The sequence below is a fragment of the Oryx dammah genome, unplaced genomic scaffold (assembly GCF_014754425.2).
Source record: "Oryx dammah isolate SB20612 unplaced genomic scaffold, SCBI_Odam_1.1 HiC_scaffold_28, whole genome shotgun sequence".
NCBI classification, from domain to species: domain Eukaryota; kingdom Metazoa; phylum Chordata; class Mammalia; order Artiodactyla; family Bovidae; genus Oryx; species Oryx dammah.
Genome location: NW_024070212.1, coordinates 50,605,750 through 50,622,172, shown reverse-complemented (window position 1 = coordinate 50,622,172; position 16,423 = coordinate 50,605,750).

The window sequence follows — 16,423 nt, the reverse complement described above, 5'->3', positions numbered from 1 at the left end:
GAGAAACACTGATGAGGAGTTAGTCTCTTTGCTTTTAAACTGAGCCAACAAAAAGCTGCTAACATGTTTGACACGAATCAAAAGTCCCTGAGGAATCTACTAGTCCTGCCTTACTAAGTTCTTTGGCTGTTCTGAATCTCTGGGTTCTCACTTGAAAAAAGGAAAAGAAAAAAAAGCTTTCATTAGATGTTACTGGCATTCAGAGGAATACACTGTAATTGCAAATATTTGAGGAGAATGAGAAACATTTTCTTTCCTATAGGATGGTGACTTCATCATCATTATCAGCAAACATAGATTCCAAATAACAGGTAATAACAAGTATATATAAATATATACTTGCTGAATTAGTTAATAATAATAGCTAATACTTTGGAGTGCTTACTATTGACCAAGCATTGTTCTAACTCATTTAATTTCATTAAAACCTAATGAAGCAAAGAGATGTTAGGTAATTTTCTCAGCGTCACACAGTCTTGGACTGGACTCTTTCAAAATACAAATTTTTCTTCTTCATTTACACAAATAGGTAAGCAATAAAATGTGTATTTTTGACCAATCTGGGGGAGTTGCCTTGTGAGTTATTTTATTTGCAGAATCCATTAAAATTGGCCATTCTCTTACTATTGGACTTACAATAAATAAAATTATAATGTACTATGGAAATTCTTATAACATTTATCGCTACCAAAGCAGTTACCAACAACAACAGTAAAACTCTTGTGAATGTCCACCCCTGACTGACTGATGGGTATCAGATCACACTCCCAGCAAACAGAGTCACTTAGAACTCAACCATGATCAGAAACTTGTCTCACTAATGAAACTTTTTGTTTATACTAGAATTAAGCAACTAAACTGCAATACTATAGAAATAATATTAGTAGTATAAGTAATAATAATAATTGTAATAGTAAAAGTAATGGTTGATGAAATTCTTTATAAACAAAATAGATGTCAAAAAACTTTCTATTAGTGGGAGAAACCTTGAAAAGGGCAAACATTTTGAATAAGGTATTGCAAAAAAGAAAAGAAAATTGCAAGTCGAAAAATCCAAGGATCAGTTATGTGGCTCTAAGCCAAAATATTTAAAGACATTAAAAAAATTGCAGTCGAGAATGAAATCAAGATGTGGAAAACATCTCGGGAGAAAATTCACAAAGCACAGATGAATACACCTGGTGAAGAATCCTTGAAAACAAGGAAGAAAGGAAAAGCAAAATTGGCTATTGGTAATTAGTGTTAAAACCTGACAGTATCAGCACAATATATGAATGTATTATTCCAGTGAATGGAATTACCCAATAAAAGATACAAAGTAAAGATACATATGGTCTCAAATGACCTAAGCAAAAAGAAAATGCAATTTCATGGTAGATAAAAACAGTTAATTCTCCACATTCCAATACTTCTGAAATGTAGGCAGAAAGAAAAAAGAATGAAACATCAATTAATCTACTATTTATAGCAGAAATTAACACAACATTGTAAACCAACTGTACTTTAATATAAAAAAAAAGTATCCTAGTAATAAAATCAAGTCAAAGTTTGGATTTATCTTAGGGCCTCACTCTAAGAGAACCTACCTCTTAGTACCAAAATTGTGAGGCAGTCTCATTTCTGGAACTGCAAATATTAGGAAACATTTGCTAATTGGGGTGGAAGTAGGAGGATGTTTGACATAGAGAGAGATGAAGAGAGTAAACAGAGATCAAGCCATCTATTTATTTTTGTCTCACACTAGCCCCAGCAAAGAGATTTTACATAGCAAGTATGCAATAAATGTGTGTGTATACTTGGCTGCTCAGTTGTCTCCAACTCTTTGTGACCCCCATGGACTGTAGCTCGCCAATAATTCGTGCGGATTCTCCAAGCAAGAGTACTGGAGTGGGTTGCCATGTCCTTCTCCAGGGTATTTTTGCAAACCCAGGGATCGAACTCAGGTCTTCTGCATTGCTGGTGGATTCTTTACCGTCTGCGCCACCAAGGAAGCCCATGCCATAAATAATTTTATTCAATTCAATCAACATTCACCAATTGCCTGCACCATGCAAGGCACTGTACTAGGTGCTGTCAGCAAGAGAGGAATAAGACAGTTCCTTGCATATACTCAATAAGTAAGAGTTAAGTAGATTAAGAGCTTTTATAGTCCAATAAAAGAACTAGAAAAAAGATATGATAAACTTTCAATTTATCACATAATGGGGGAGATGAGGAAATAGATAATAAAGATTTCAAAATCATTAAAACTTCATAAAATGATACAAAATAGATTTAGTATACACATATTTAGTAAAAATTATATCTAATATTTGGGAACACGTTTACTACTCTAACTCACTAGCATATCAGAAGTAAACCAGGAGAGTATGTGGACTTGTTCGCAGAACATATGTAGAGGAAGAAAACAGTAGGCTAGGGAAATGCAGATTTAAAAAAATATTTAAAGAATGAGTAGAGCAGTCCAAGAAAATAAGAAACGAAGGGATAAAGGGATATGAGATTTAGGCAAGGGTGTAGCATCACAGAAGCCAAGGAAGTATTGGTAACAGCTTACTACTATGATAATCTCAAATCTCAATGACTTAACACAGTAAAGTTTCATTTCTTATTCTCATCACACTCCACTGAAGTTATTAGGAAGGGGAGGGCAAGCCTCAAAGCAGCTATTTAAATACCTAGGTTCATTCTGTCATCTGGCTTTGCCCTCCTCTAAGATCTTAGCATCTTCTACCAGATCCCCTGGAAAGAGAGAGAACACACATGGAGAACCATGAGTGTAGAAAGTTGAAGGGCCAAGCCCAGAAGTGGCACACATCACTTCTCACTTTCCACTAGTCAGCATCTAGTCACGTGGCCCCACTTAACTGCAGGCAGCGGCTGAGAAGTGTAGTTGAGCTGTATGCCCTGGAGGAAAAGGAAATGGGACTGGTAAGCACAAAGCAGGGTCTGCACGTCCTGAGTAAATGCAGCAGAGACCTTACATAAGTAAGCGGAATTTATTGGGTGTCCAAGATCGTTGGTGACCTTGGTAAAAGCAAGGTCAGTGGAGTGGCTCAGTCCACTGCAGTGGGCTCAGAAACAAATGAAAAGGAAAACGGGGAAATAGCAACAGTCTGATCAGCTCTGGAAACCTGACAAGATGAACTGATTAGACTAATCTCAAGCTATAGATACTTAAGGATTCTTGACAACTAACTTGCCAGAGTTCTCCTGGTAAGAAGGCTCTCTACATTGAACTTTCACACACATTAAGCATTGAGAAATGCTTTTATTGTTTATTTTTTCTAGAGTGAGAGATTCCAGATGTTTCAGAATATTTGGTTGAGATCCATCCAAGCAGAAAGGGCATCCATAATTTCAGACATCTCGTGTGTTTTACTAAAGAAAATGAACATAAAATAGTAAGCCGAAGTATTGTGTTTTATGTGTTGATTTCCTTTGTAATCAATAACTGGGAGATGTAATTATACAAATGTGTTTCTTTAGCTACACGGTAATAAATAGAAATTCGCTTTGATATTGCTAGTCAAGTATGAAAGTGAAAGTGAACTCGCTCAGTCGTGTCCAACTGTTTGCGACCCCATGGACTGTAGCCTACCAGGCTCCTTTGTCCATGGGATTTTCCAGGCAATAGTACAGGAGTGGATTGCCATTTCCTTCTCCAGGGGATCTTCCCAACCCAGGGATCAAACCCGGGTCTCCCACATTGTAGACAGACGCTTAACCATCTGAGCCACCAAAATGAACATTGTAATCTCTATCATGTATCATTTACTTAAATTTTCTAAACATGTTAGAAGGAAAAGAATGATCGTTGCAACCTTTAAAAAATAGATTTATGACACAAAAGCCTTTGACTGTGTGGATCACAATAAACTGTGGAAGATTCTTCAAGAGATGGGAATACCAGACCACCTGACCTGCCTCTTGAGAAATCTGTATGCAGGTCAGGAAGCAACAGTTAGAACTGGACATGGAACAACAGACTGGTTCCAAATAGGAAAAGGAGTACATCAAGGCTGTATATTGTCACCCTGCTTATTTAACTTCTATGCAGCGTACATCATGAGAAACACTTGACTGGAAGAAACACAAGCTGGAATCAAGATTGCCAGGAAAAATATCAATAACTTCAGATATGCAGATGACACCACCCTTATGGCAGAAAGTGAAGAGGAACTAAAAAGCTTCTTGATGAAAGTGAAAGTGGAGAGTGAAAAAGTTGGCCTAAAGCTCAACATTCAGAAAATGAAGATCATGGCATCTGGTCCCATCACTTCATGGGAAATAGATGGGGAAACAGTGGAAACAGTGTCAGGCTTTATTTTGGGGGGCTGCAAAATCACTGCAGATGGTGACTGCAGCCATGAAATTAAAAGACGCTTACTCCTTGGAAGAAAAGTTATGACCAACCTAGACAGCATATTCAAAAGCAGAGACATTACTTTGCTGACTAAGGTCCGTCTACTCAAGGCTATGGTTTTTCCTGTGGTCATGTATGGATGTGAGAGTTGGACTGTGAAGAAGGCAGAGCGCCAAAGAATTGATGCTTTTGAACTGTGGTGTTGGAGAAGACTCTTGAGAGTCCCTTGGACTGCAAGGAGATCCAACCAGTCCATTCTGAAGGAGATCAGTCCTGGGATTTCTTTGGAAGGAATGATGCTGAAGCTGAAACTCCAGTACTTTGGCCACCTCATGCGAAGACTTGACTCATGGGAAAAGACTCTGATGCTGGAAGGGATTGGGGGCAGGAGGAGAAGGGGACGACAGAGGATGAGATGGCTGGATAGTATCACTGACTCGATGGACGTGAGTCTGAGTGAACTCCGGGAGTTGGTGATGGACAGGGAGGCCTGGCGTGCTGCGATTCATGGAGTTGCAAACAGTCGGACACGACTGAGCGACTGAACTAAACTGAAAGTTCAAATTAGAAATGCAGGTCTGAAAATAGAACATGATAGTGCTGTGCTCAATCACTCAGTCGTGTCCAACTTTTTGCAACCTCATGAACTGGAGCCTACCAGCCTCCTCTGTTCATGAGATTTCCTAAGAATACTGGAGTGGGTTGCCATTTCCTTCTCCAAGGGATCTTACCGACCCAGAGATCAAACCTGTATCTCCTGCAGTACAAGCGGATTCTCTACCACTGAGCTTCCTGCAAAGTCCCCGTAACATGATAATGTCATCTTCATTTTTTTCTTCACTTTTTTATTCCAAGACATTAAAACCTCTTGCAATTTCATATTCAGGTTCATTTCTGAATGCCATACATCACCATCAATGCAGAATGACTGTGGCCGGCCTCCAGGCATACCCGAGAGATGCCCTGAAATGTAGAGCCATCTCTCTTCTAATATCCATGTGGTACCTTCAGTTTCTGGGCATTATACTGGGCCCTGTGGAAGATGTGAAGGTAAATAGAACACACTCAGCTCTCAAATATCTTCTCGTCAAATAAATCAAAAGTCATATGCTCAAAGTGCTATTTGTGTTTTAAAGTTGACAAAGAAAGAGCTTCAACTAGTGCCTCACATGGTAATAATGCTGGGGAGTCATTTTCTCTAGAGTTTAGCTCTTAGCTTTGCAGGTTGAGAATCAGCTAGAATAGAATTGACTGAGCTCAGATGCATGAAACTTATGAAAACTAATGTATAAATCACATGGTGATATATTAATTTACAGTAAAAGTTGTGACTGCCAAGTCTAATGGAATACTCTGGCAGATTGGTCAACATAGTCTTTCCCCTGTAGAGAAGGGTTCCAGGAACACCAAATTACTTGTTCAATGAGCATAGAATTATATGAAAATGATCTTAACAGATGGTATCATGAAACTTTGATAGCAAACTGTACTCTGCTATGAAGATGTATCTGTCAAGGGAACTTGAACCGTTACTTTGCTCTCACAGGGAAATAATTTATGTTTTCCTTAAAGATATATAGCAGTGTATTAGAAGCACAAAAATGTGATTTTATAATCTATATTTCATCAGTTTGTAACATTTTTTTAAAAATTACTATAACATTTCTGAAATCAAGATATGTTTTAAAAATCATAGTTTGTATTGGCATTTTTTCCTTGCTTAAAAATAATGGCACACTTTTCAGTGAATGATATCTTAGAATAATTACCTGACTTTTTTCTAGAAATTCCCCTGTCTTTTTTGGTAAATCAACTTTCACAAATTTAGTTGTTGTTGCAGTATATTCTAGCTTACTGTCTAAGTTCAAATCTATATCAAAGTTTAGTCTCCTCAATTCACTCTCTGAACAGGCTATTATAATTGAGCTAGGTTCCCAAGAGATATAGAACATTGGAGGACAGTTTAAACTCAATTGCCTTCTATCCTTCTAAAGTAACCCGGAAGAAACCTTCACTGGCCTTGTCACACTTTTTACTGCAGGACCCTAAAACCCCTGCAAATTTCCTTGAAAATTTCTCATGTAAACTAGGAACAGGTCCTACCATCTACTTCATTACTCCTTGATATGACAAACCATCTTCAGCGGCTACTGGTGAGCCTTTTGCTGGACATGACTGTCTCCCATGTGACACAGCCATTTTTTGCCATAGTCATTAGCTGGTAATACACATCTGGAATATACAATGGTACTAAGGCAGTACTAGGGGCCCTAATCTAAGCTTTTATTCTTATGGGCTGCTTTTTAATATTTACCTGTTGTGTATCACGCCCTTTACTAGTCATTGCTAAGAACGTAGTGAAAAATCCACGGTCACTGTGTGCAGTTGTGGAGTTTCCGCCCTGCACAAAAATTCTTAGCCAAGGTGCATAGAAGCTAAATTCCAGCCTGTTCTCCACTCACCAATTCTTGTCCCTTAGAACAGGGCTAAATTGCTCTTCAGGAAAGGATGTCATTTTCTTCCCACGAAGTGCCTTTTCTTGTGAAGCAATTCTTACACATGTGGGCCTGCATCAGCCTATGCCTAATTCTTCTGCACAGAGTATTAACTTTTTCAGTCTCTTTGCTCAGATAGGATCTTTGTTGAACTACTCTTTCCTATTTCATACAAAGGGAATTTATAAGCAACTAGGTCCTAGTGCCTTGAGAACCCCATGAACAGTATGAAAAGACAAAAAGGTAGGACACTGAAAGATGAACTCCCCAGGTCAGTAGGTGCCCAATATGCTACTGGAGGTCAGTGGAGAAATAACTCCAGAAAGAATGAAGGGATGGAGTCAAAGCAAAAACAACACCCAGTTGTGGATATGACTGGTGATAGAAGCAAGGTCTGATGCTATAAAGAGCAATATTGCATAGGAACCTGGAATGTTAGGTCCATGAATCAAGGCAAACTGGAAGTGGTCAAACAGGAGACGGCAAGAGTGAACGTCGACATTCTAGGAATCAGCGAACTAAAATGGACTGGAATGCATGAATTTAACTCAGATGACCATTATATCTACTACTGTGGGCAAGAATCCCTTAGAAGAAATGGAGTAGCCATCATAGTCAACAAGAAAGTCCGAAATGCAGTACTTGGAAGCAATCTCAAAAACAGAATTATCTCTGTTTGTTTCCAAGGCAAACCATTCAATATTACAAAAATCCAAGTCTATGCCCCGACCAGTAATGCTGAAGAAGCTGAAGTTGAACGATTCTATGAAGACCTACAAGACCTTTTAGAACTAACACTCAGAACAGATGTCCTTTTCATTATAGGGGACTGGAATGCAAAAGCAGGAAGTCAAGAAACACCTGGACTAACAGGTCTTGGAGTACAGAATGAAGCAGGGCAAAGACTAATAGAGTTTTGCCAAGAGAATGCACTGGTCATAGTAAACACCCTCTTCCAACAACACAAGAGAAGACTCTACACATGGACATCACCAGATGGCCAACACCAAAATCAGATTGATTATATTCTTTGCAGCTAAAGATGGAGAAGCTCTATATAGTCAGCAAAAACAAGACCAGGAGCAGACTGTGGCTCAGATCATGAACTCCTTACTGCCAAATTCAGACTTAAATTGAAGAAAGTGGGGAAAAACACTAGACCATCCAGGTATGACCTAAATCAAATCCCTTACAATTATACAGTAGAAGTGAGAAATGGATTTAAGGGACTAGATCTGATAGACAGAGTGCCTGATGAACCATGGACGGAGGTTTGTGACATTGTACAGGAGACAGGGATCAAGACCATCTCCAAAAAAAAGAAATGCAAAAAAGCAAAATGGCTGTCTGAGGAGGCCTTACAAATAGCTGTGAAAAGAAGAAAAGTGAAAAGCACGGGAGAAAAGGAAAGATATACCCATTTGAATGCAGAGTACCAAGGAATAGCATGGAGAGATAAGAAAGCCTTCCTCAGTGATCAATGCAAAAAAAAAAAAAAAACAGAGGAAAACAACAGAATGGGAAAGACTAGAGATCTCTTCAAGAAAATTCGAGATATCAAGGGAACATTTCATGCAAAGATGGGCTCGATAAAGGACAGAAATGGTATGGACCTAACAGAAGCAGAAGATATTAAGAAGAGGTGGCAAGAATACACAGAAGAACTGTACAAAAAACATCTTCACGACCCAGATAATCACGATGATGTGACCACTCACGTAGAGCCAGACATCCTGGACTGTGAAGTCAAGTGGGCCTTAGGAAGCATCACTAAGAACAAAGCTAGTAGAGGTGATAGAATTCCAGTTGAGCTATTTCAAATCATAAAACATGGTGCTGTGCAAGTGCTGACACTCAATATCCCAGCAAATTTGTAAAACTCAGCAGTGGCCACAGGACTGGAAAAGAAAGGTCAGTCTTCATTCCAATCCCAAAGAAAGGCAATGCCAAAGAATGCTCAAACTACCGCACAATTGCACTCATCTCACATGCTAGTAAAGTAATGCTCAAAATTCTCCAAGCCAGGCTTCAGCAATATGAGGACCGTGAACTTCCAGATGTTCAAGCTGGTTTCAGAAAAGGCAGAGGAACCAGAGATCAAATTGCCAACATCCGCTGGATCATGGAAAAAGCAAGAGAGTTCCAGAAAAACATCTATTTCTGCTTTATTGATTATGCCAAAGCCTTTGACTCTGTGGATCACAATAAACTGTGGAAAATTCTGAGAGAGATGGGAATACCAGACCACCTGACCTGCCTCTTGAGAAATCTATATGCAGGTCAGGAAGCAACAGTTAGAACTGGACATGGAACAACAGACTGGTTCCAAATAGGTAAAGGAGTACGTCAAGGCAGTATATTGTCACCCTGCTTATTTAACTTCTATGCAGAGTACATCATGAGAAACGCTGGGCTGGAAGAAGCACAAGCTGGAATCAAGATTGCAGGGAGAAATATCAATAACCTCAGATATGCAGATGACACCACCCTTATGGCAGAAAGTGAAGAAGAACTAAAGAGCTTCTTGATGAAAGTGAAAAAGGAGAATGAAAAAGTTGGCTTAAAGCTCAACATTCAGAAAACAAAGATCATGGCATCTGGTCCCATCACTTCATGGCTAATAGATGGGGAAACAGTGCCAACAGTGGCTGACTTTATTTTTTGGGGCTCCAAAATCACTGCAGATGGTGACTGCAACCATGAAATTAAAAGATGCTTGCTCCTTGGATGAAAAGCTATGACAAACCTAGACAGCATATTAAAAAGCAGAGACATTACTTTGCCAACAAAGGTCCATCTAATCAAAACTATGCTTTTTCCAGTAGTCACGTATAGATGTGAGAGTTGGACTATAAAGAAAACTGAGCCCCAAAGAATTGATGTTTTTGAACTGTGGTGTTGGAGAATACTCTTGAGAGTCCCTTGGACTGCAAGGAGATCCAACCAGTCCATCCTAAAGGAAATCAGTCCTGAATATTCGTTGGAAAAACTGATGCTGAAGCAGAAACTCCAATACTTTGGCCACCTGATGCAAAGAACTGACTCATTGGAAAAGACCCTGATGGTGGGAAAAACTGAGGGCAGGAGAAGGGGACGACAGAGGATGAGATGGTTGGATGGCATGACCGACTTGATAGACATGAGTTTTTAAGTAAGCTCCAGGAGTTGGTAATGGATAGGGAAGCCTGGCGTGCTGCAGTCCTTGGGGTTGCCAAGAGTCAGACACGACTGAGCAACTGAACTGAACTGAAAGAAAAAGACATTGTTATATGTGTGATAAGTGTTAGGTAGTAGAAGCACCAGGAGGGCCTTAGAAACATGGAGGAGGAGCATCTAAGTTAGTGTAGAGGACAAAGGAAGGCTTCCTGGACAATTCTTTCTCTGCTGAGGGCCATCTTCCTACTCCATCTGGGTTAACTCCTACTCATTCTTCAAGTTTCAGTTAAATATCCCTCTGAGAGGCTTTCCCTCACTCTCTTACCTCACACCCCATCTAGCACGCATGCTCTCCTTTTGTTATACTAGTCTTATATGTATAGTAAAACCCACTAAAACTAAACAAATAGGGCCCCCAAATTCAATTTCACAGATTACAAGGTCATATTATTATGAGGTTAATGAAATGACAGAAGTAAGCCTATCCAGTTGCTGGCTAGAATTCCAGGTGTCTGGCTGTGTGGTCAATATCTATCCTGGTCTCAGAGTTTGGAGCAAACTACTGATGCTTGACTGTTCCAGTTTAAATATACTGGGAATGATTCCAGGTTCAGTGACAAGCTGGGAATTCCAGGATCACACCACTGATTCCAGTTACTTGGCAGCCACTTGAGCTGACTAATCCAGGAAGATTGGGTTGGGAGAATAATAAAGAATTATTCTGGGAATGCAGAATTGTACTTCTTCCCTTTTACATTGCCTCTTTCCATCCCAAGGCAAGAACTTTAGCCCACCACATTGGAAAATGGACATGGGGCAGAGGACACGATGAATGGCCAGAATTATGATAGTGGTTTTGCATTATCAGGAATATGATTTTACTACATGCTATTTTCTTCATCACTGTAGATTTAGATTTAACTATAATTATTGCTTAATGTCACCTCCTTCTTTAGACTATATACAATATGAGGGTGTATTAGATGTTCATATTATATTCCTTACTCATAACAGAGTTCTTAACTCATATAAGTTACTTAATAAATATTTATTGAACTAAATTGAGGTTATATCTAAACTGAGATCTAAAAGACTTATAAAAGCTAGCTGGGGAGAAAGAGTTGAGAGAAAGAATACTATGCAGAGGAAGCAACATGAAAAAAGTCTAAGAGTGAGAGAGTGTGGCATATTTGAAGAACTGTAAGTAATTCACATGGCAAGCATATAGCACACAAGTGGAAAGTAGTAAGTATTGAAACTGGGAAGGGAAGCAGAGTTGGATTGCAAAGGACAAGCACTTGGACTTTAACCTAAAGACAATGGGAAACCATTGATGGACTTTTCAAAAGAAATCGTATGATCAGATTTATATTTTAGAAAGATCTACAGTGTTAGAAATTTATTAAAAGGAGTAAAACTGGATGTAGAGAGAGAATGGAATGTTTGCAGATAGACTCTGGGGCCGTATAAGCATGACATATGCTAAAGAAAACTTTCCTGCTCTCAGCCATGTGGAGAGGTGGTCCTTAGTAGCCCTGCTTTGTACTTTGCAAGCCAACTCCCTCTAACATTCAACTGTAGCTGACTGGATCATGGATGGGAACCTGATACAAAGAAAACAAATTTGTAAGCTGGCAAGTAGTCTATGACATAACTGTCATGGAAAATAATACTCAAGACACTGTGGCATTATGATAGACAAACAGATTAATGGAAAAGAATAGAGGACCCAAGATATACATCCATGAATGCATGGTCAGTTGAATTTTGGCAAAGGTGAAAGACAATTCAGCAGAGAAAGAATATTACTTTCAACAACTGATACTGAAGAATTGATTATCCATAAGCAGAAAATCAAACTTTGATCAGTATATAAAAATTAACTCAAAATGAATCACAAAAATATTATAAAATATAAACTGAAAAACTTTTAGGAGAAAAACATATGAGCTAGAGTTAGGCAAAGTTTTCTGGAATATGACACCAAAAGCATGATTCATAAAAGAAAAAAATCTGATAAAATAGACTTTATCAAAATTAGAATTCTTTTTCATTCTTCAAAAGACCGTTAAGAGAATGAATGAAAAGATAACCCACAGACTGGGATAAACTACTTGAAAATAATTTAATTGATAAAGAACTTATATCTGTAATATATAAAGAATGATGAAAATTCAACCATTAAACAAATGACCTAGTGAAAATTGGGCAAAATAATTAACAGGTAATTCACTGAAGATAAAGTGAAAGTATTAGTCACTCAATCGTGTTCAACTCTTTGTGATTCCATGGACTCTAGCCTATCAGGCTGCTCTGTCCATGGGGATTCTCCAGGCAAGATTACTGGAGTGGGTTGCCATTCCCTTCTCCAGGGGATCTTCCTAATCCCTGGATCAAATCCAGGTCTCATGCATAGTAGGCAGATTCTTTACCATCTGAGCCACCAGGGAGGCCTAAAGAAGATACACCGATGTCAAATAAGGACCAGAAAATATCATTAGCCACCAGGGAAATGCAAATTAAAACCACAGTGAGCTATCAATACACACCTGTAAGAATGGCTAAAATTAACAAGACTGACCATGCCAAGTATTGGCCAGGTTGTATAGAAATTGAAACTCTACTACACTGCTTATGGAAGTGTAAAATGATACAGCAACCTTGAAAAAAACTTGGCCATTTCTTTAAAATGTTAAAGAATATGATTTATCCTTTTCACTTCCAGGTATTTACCCAAGATAAAAAATATACACCCACACAAAGACTTGTACAAAAATGTTTATAGTAGCTTTATTTATAAAAGCCTAAAACTGGAAACAATCCAAATATCCATCAGTTTAGTTCAGTTCAGTCACTCAGTCATGTCCAACTCTTTGCCACCCCGTGGACTGCAGCACGTCAGGCCTCCCTGTCCATCACCAACTCCTGAAGTTTACTCAAACTCATGTCCATTGAGTCAGTGATGCCATCCAACCATCTCATCCTCTGTCGTCCCCTTCTCCTCCTGCCCTCAATCTTTCCCAGCATCAAGGTCTTTTCCAATGAGTCAGTTCTTCGGATTAGATGGTCAAAATATTGGAGTTTCAGCTTCAGCATTAGTCCTTCCAATGAATATTCTGGACTGATTTCCTTCAGAATGGACTGGTTGGATCTCCTTGCAGTCCAAGGGACTCTCAAGAGTCTTCTCCAACACCACAGTTCAAAAGCATCAATTCTTCGGGGCTCAGCTTTCCTTATAGTCCAACTCTCACATCCATACATGACTACTGGAAAAACCATCCATCAGTAAGTGAATATATAAGGCCAACCCCCAAGAGGAATATTTACTGTATAACTCTCTTTATATGAAACTCTAGAAAATACAAGTTAATCTACAGTGGCAAAAAACCAAACAGATTAGTTTGGTGGTTGCCTATTGTGGAGGAAAAAGAAAACAGGAGTGGGGGTGGGGATTATAGCGGGGCACACAGATATGTTTGAGGTGATGGATATATTCATTATCTTGAAATAATGTCTTCAAAGTCATAGATATAGGTAAAAATTCATCAAACTGTACACTTTAAATATTGAGTTGTCCAAAAGGTTCATTCAGTTTTTCCATAAGATGGCTCCATAAGATGACTTCGTTTGAAACAATGCTGTTAGATTGTATTGTGACAGCTGTCATATCAGTGTGCATTTTAAAAGTACTTATCAAAACTGGTGAATTTTTGTGTAGCCATTTTAACATTGAAGATAGAAGAATAAAGTAACATTTTGGCATATTATGCTTTATTATTTCAAGAAAGATAAAAGTGAAACAAATGCAAAAAAAAAAAAAGGATTTATGCATTGAGAAGGTGCTGTGACTGATTGAATGTGTCAAAAGTAGTTTGTGAAGTTCCACGCTGGAGACTTCTTGCTGGATGATGCTCCACAGTCGGGTAGACAAGCTGAGATTGATAGTGATCAAATCGAGATATTAACTAAAAAAAATGTTATACCATGCAGGAGATAGCCAACACGCTCAAAATATCTAAATCCAGCACTGTATTTGCACCAGCTTGGTTATGTTAATCATTTTGATGTTTTCATTCCACGTAAATTGAGCAAAAAACCTTTTTGGCTATATTTCCTCATGTGATTCTCTACTTAAATGTAAAGAAAATGTGCTGTGTTTAAAACAAATCATGCCAGGTGATGAAAAGTGGATACTGTATAATAATATGGAATAGAAGAGATCTTGGGGCAAGCTAAATGAACCACCAGCAATCGCACCAAAGGCCAGTCTTCATCCAAAGAAGGATATGTGGTGGGATTGGAAGGGAGTCTTCTATTACAAGCTCCTTCTGGAAAATCGAATGATTAACTCCAACAAGTACTGCTCCCAGTTAGATCAGCTAAAGGCATCACTAGATGAAAAGCATCTGGAATTAGTCAACAGAAAGTACATTATCTTCCATCAGTAGAATGTAAGATCGCATGGTTCTCTGATGACCAGGCAAAAACAGCTTGGCTGGGAAGTTCTGGTTGACCTGCCATTCACCAGACATTGTACCTTCAAGTGTCCATTTATTTTAGTCTTTATAAAACTCTCTTAATAGAGAAAATTTCAATTCCCTGGAAAACTGTAAAAGATACTTTGGAACTGTTCTTTGCTCAAAAAGATAAAAAGTTCTGGGAAGATGAACTTATGAATTTGACTGAAAAATGGCAGAAAGTAGAGGACCAAAACAGTGAATTGTTTTGTTCAATAATGTTGAACATATGAAATTGTTCAATAACATTTTTTCTAAAAAACAAAAAACGTGTCTTTTATTTTTACTTTAAAAATGGAAGGATTTTTTTTTTTTGCTTGTTTTTAGTTAATTAATTATCTGGCTGCATCAGGACTTAATTGTGGCATGCATACTTTCTAGCTGCAGTGCAAGGGTCCAGCTGCTCTGCGGCCTGCAGGATGTTAGTTCCCTGACTAAGGATTGAACCTGCGCCCTCTGCATTGACAGGCAGACTCCCAACCACTGGACCATCAGGGAAATCTTCCAAAGAAACTTTTTGGCCAACCCAGTACACACAGTTTATTGTTTCAAAAAAAGGGTTTCAATAAGACTCATTTTAAAATTTTTAAAAGAGAACAATAATGGAAATAGTGAGCCCCTTGAAGGGGTAGAATGGAGTGTACTTGAATTAGGCTTGAACAGGGAGAAATAAAATTTCTATTTGACACATTTCTACTTGTGAGGTCAAGCAGATGAAATTATTTCTTTTGCTTAGGTGCTATCCATTTTCTCTATAAAACTGGCAGCATTCTTTCTGTACAAATTGATCTGAACGAGGTAAACAGAAGGCTTGCGGATAGTGGAGCAATTTTGAAGCAGCTGCTGTGAAAAGTGGATCATCCAGACCCTTTGCATTTGGGCAGTATTGGGGTTTATTCTTGATATTGGAAACCAAGAATCTGTAGTGACACCACTTCTGTATCATTATGTAATTTTCTCCAGCACATGTCAGCAGTACAAATGAAGGAAGAGTCAGTCCTCTCACTTCTTTGAATATGTCTTATGTTCCAGAAGCTTCTTTAATCTTTTGAGTGCTCAGATTTCTACAGCATCTGCTTCACCATTTTGCCATACATGCCAAGACTTTTTTTCATTTATTCATTCATTCATCCAATAAATATCTCTTGAGCCCCTTTGACTCAGGTGTGAGATGCTAAGACACTGAATACACAGTAGTCTAAATATATGTGGTCCTTGTTTTCAGGCTTCCATGCCTAAATAAGCAACTTGTTCTTCCAAACTCCACCTTGCAGACATCAGGGCACCAGACTCTTCCCAATTATAGATCACTCCTGGAACTCATACAGATCATTTGGCCACCTGTCATCAAGATGGCTCCATTGAATGTTTCATTTTCATACTGGACCCATGCTATGTTCCTCCTTTTGAGAATGTGTTGTGGGCTGTTAAAGCCAACACTGAATTTCTAGGATCTATAACTAGAGACCCAAGGGCCAAACCCAAGGAAATGCACACAGCACCTAGTACTTGGCTTCCCAGGTGGCACCTGTGGTAAGGAAACTGCCTGCTAATGCAGGAGATAGAAGAGATGCAGGTTCAATCCCTGGGTTGGAAAGATCCCCAGAAGGCGGGCATGGCAATCCACTCCAGCATTCTTGCCTGGAGAATCCCATGGACAGCAGAGCCTGGTGGGCTACAGTTCATAGACTTGCAAAGAGTCGGACACAACTGAAGTGATTTAGCAGCAGCAGCATGAGATATTTATGTTCATACCTATTATTCTTTTCCCTGGTGGTAAAGAATCTGCCTGCAATGCAGGAGACTCAGGTTCGATCCCTGGGTTGGGAAGATCCTCTGGAGAAGGGAATGGCAACCCACTCCAGTACTCTTGCCTGGAGAATCCCATG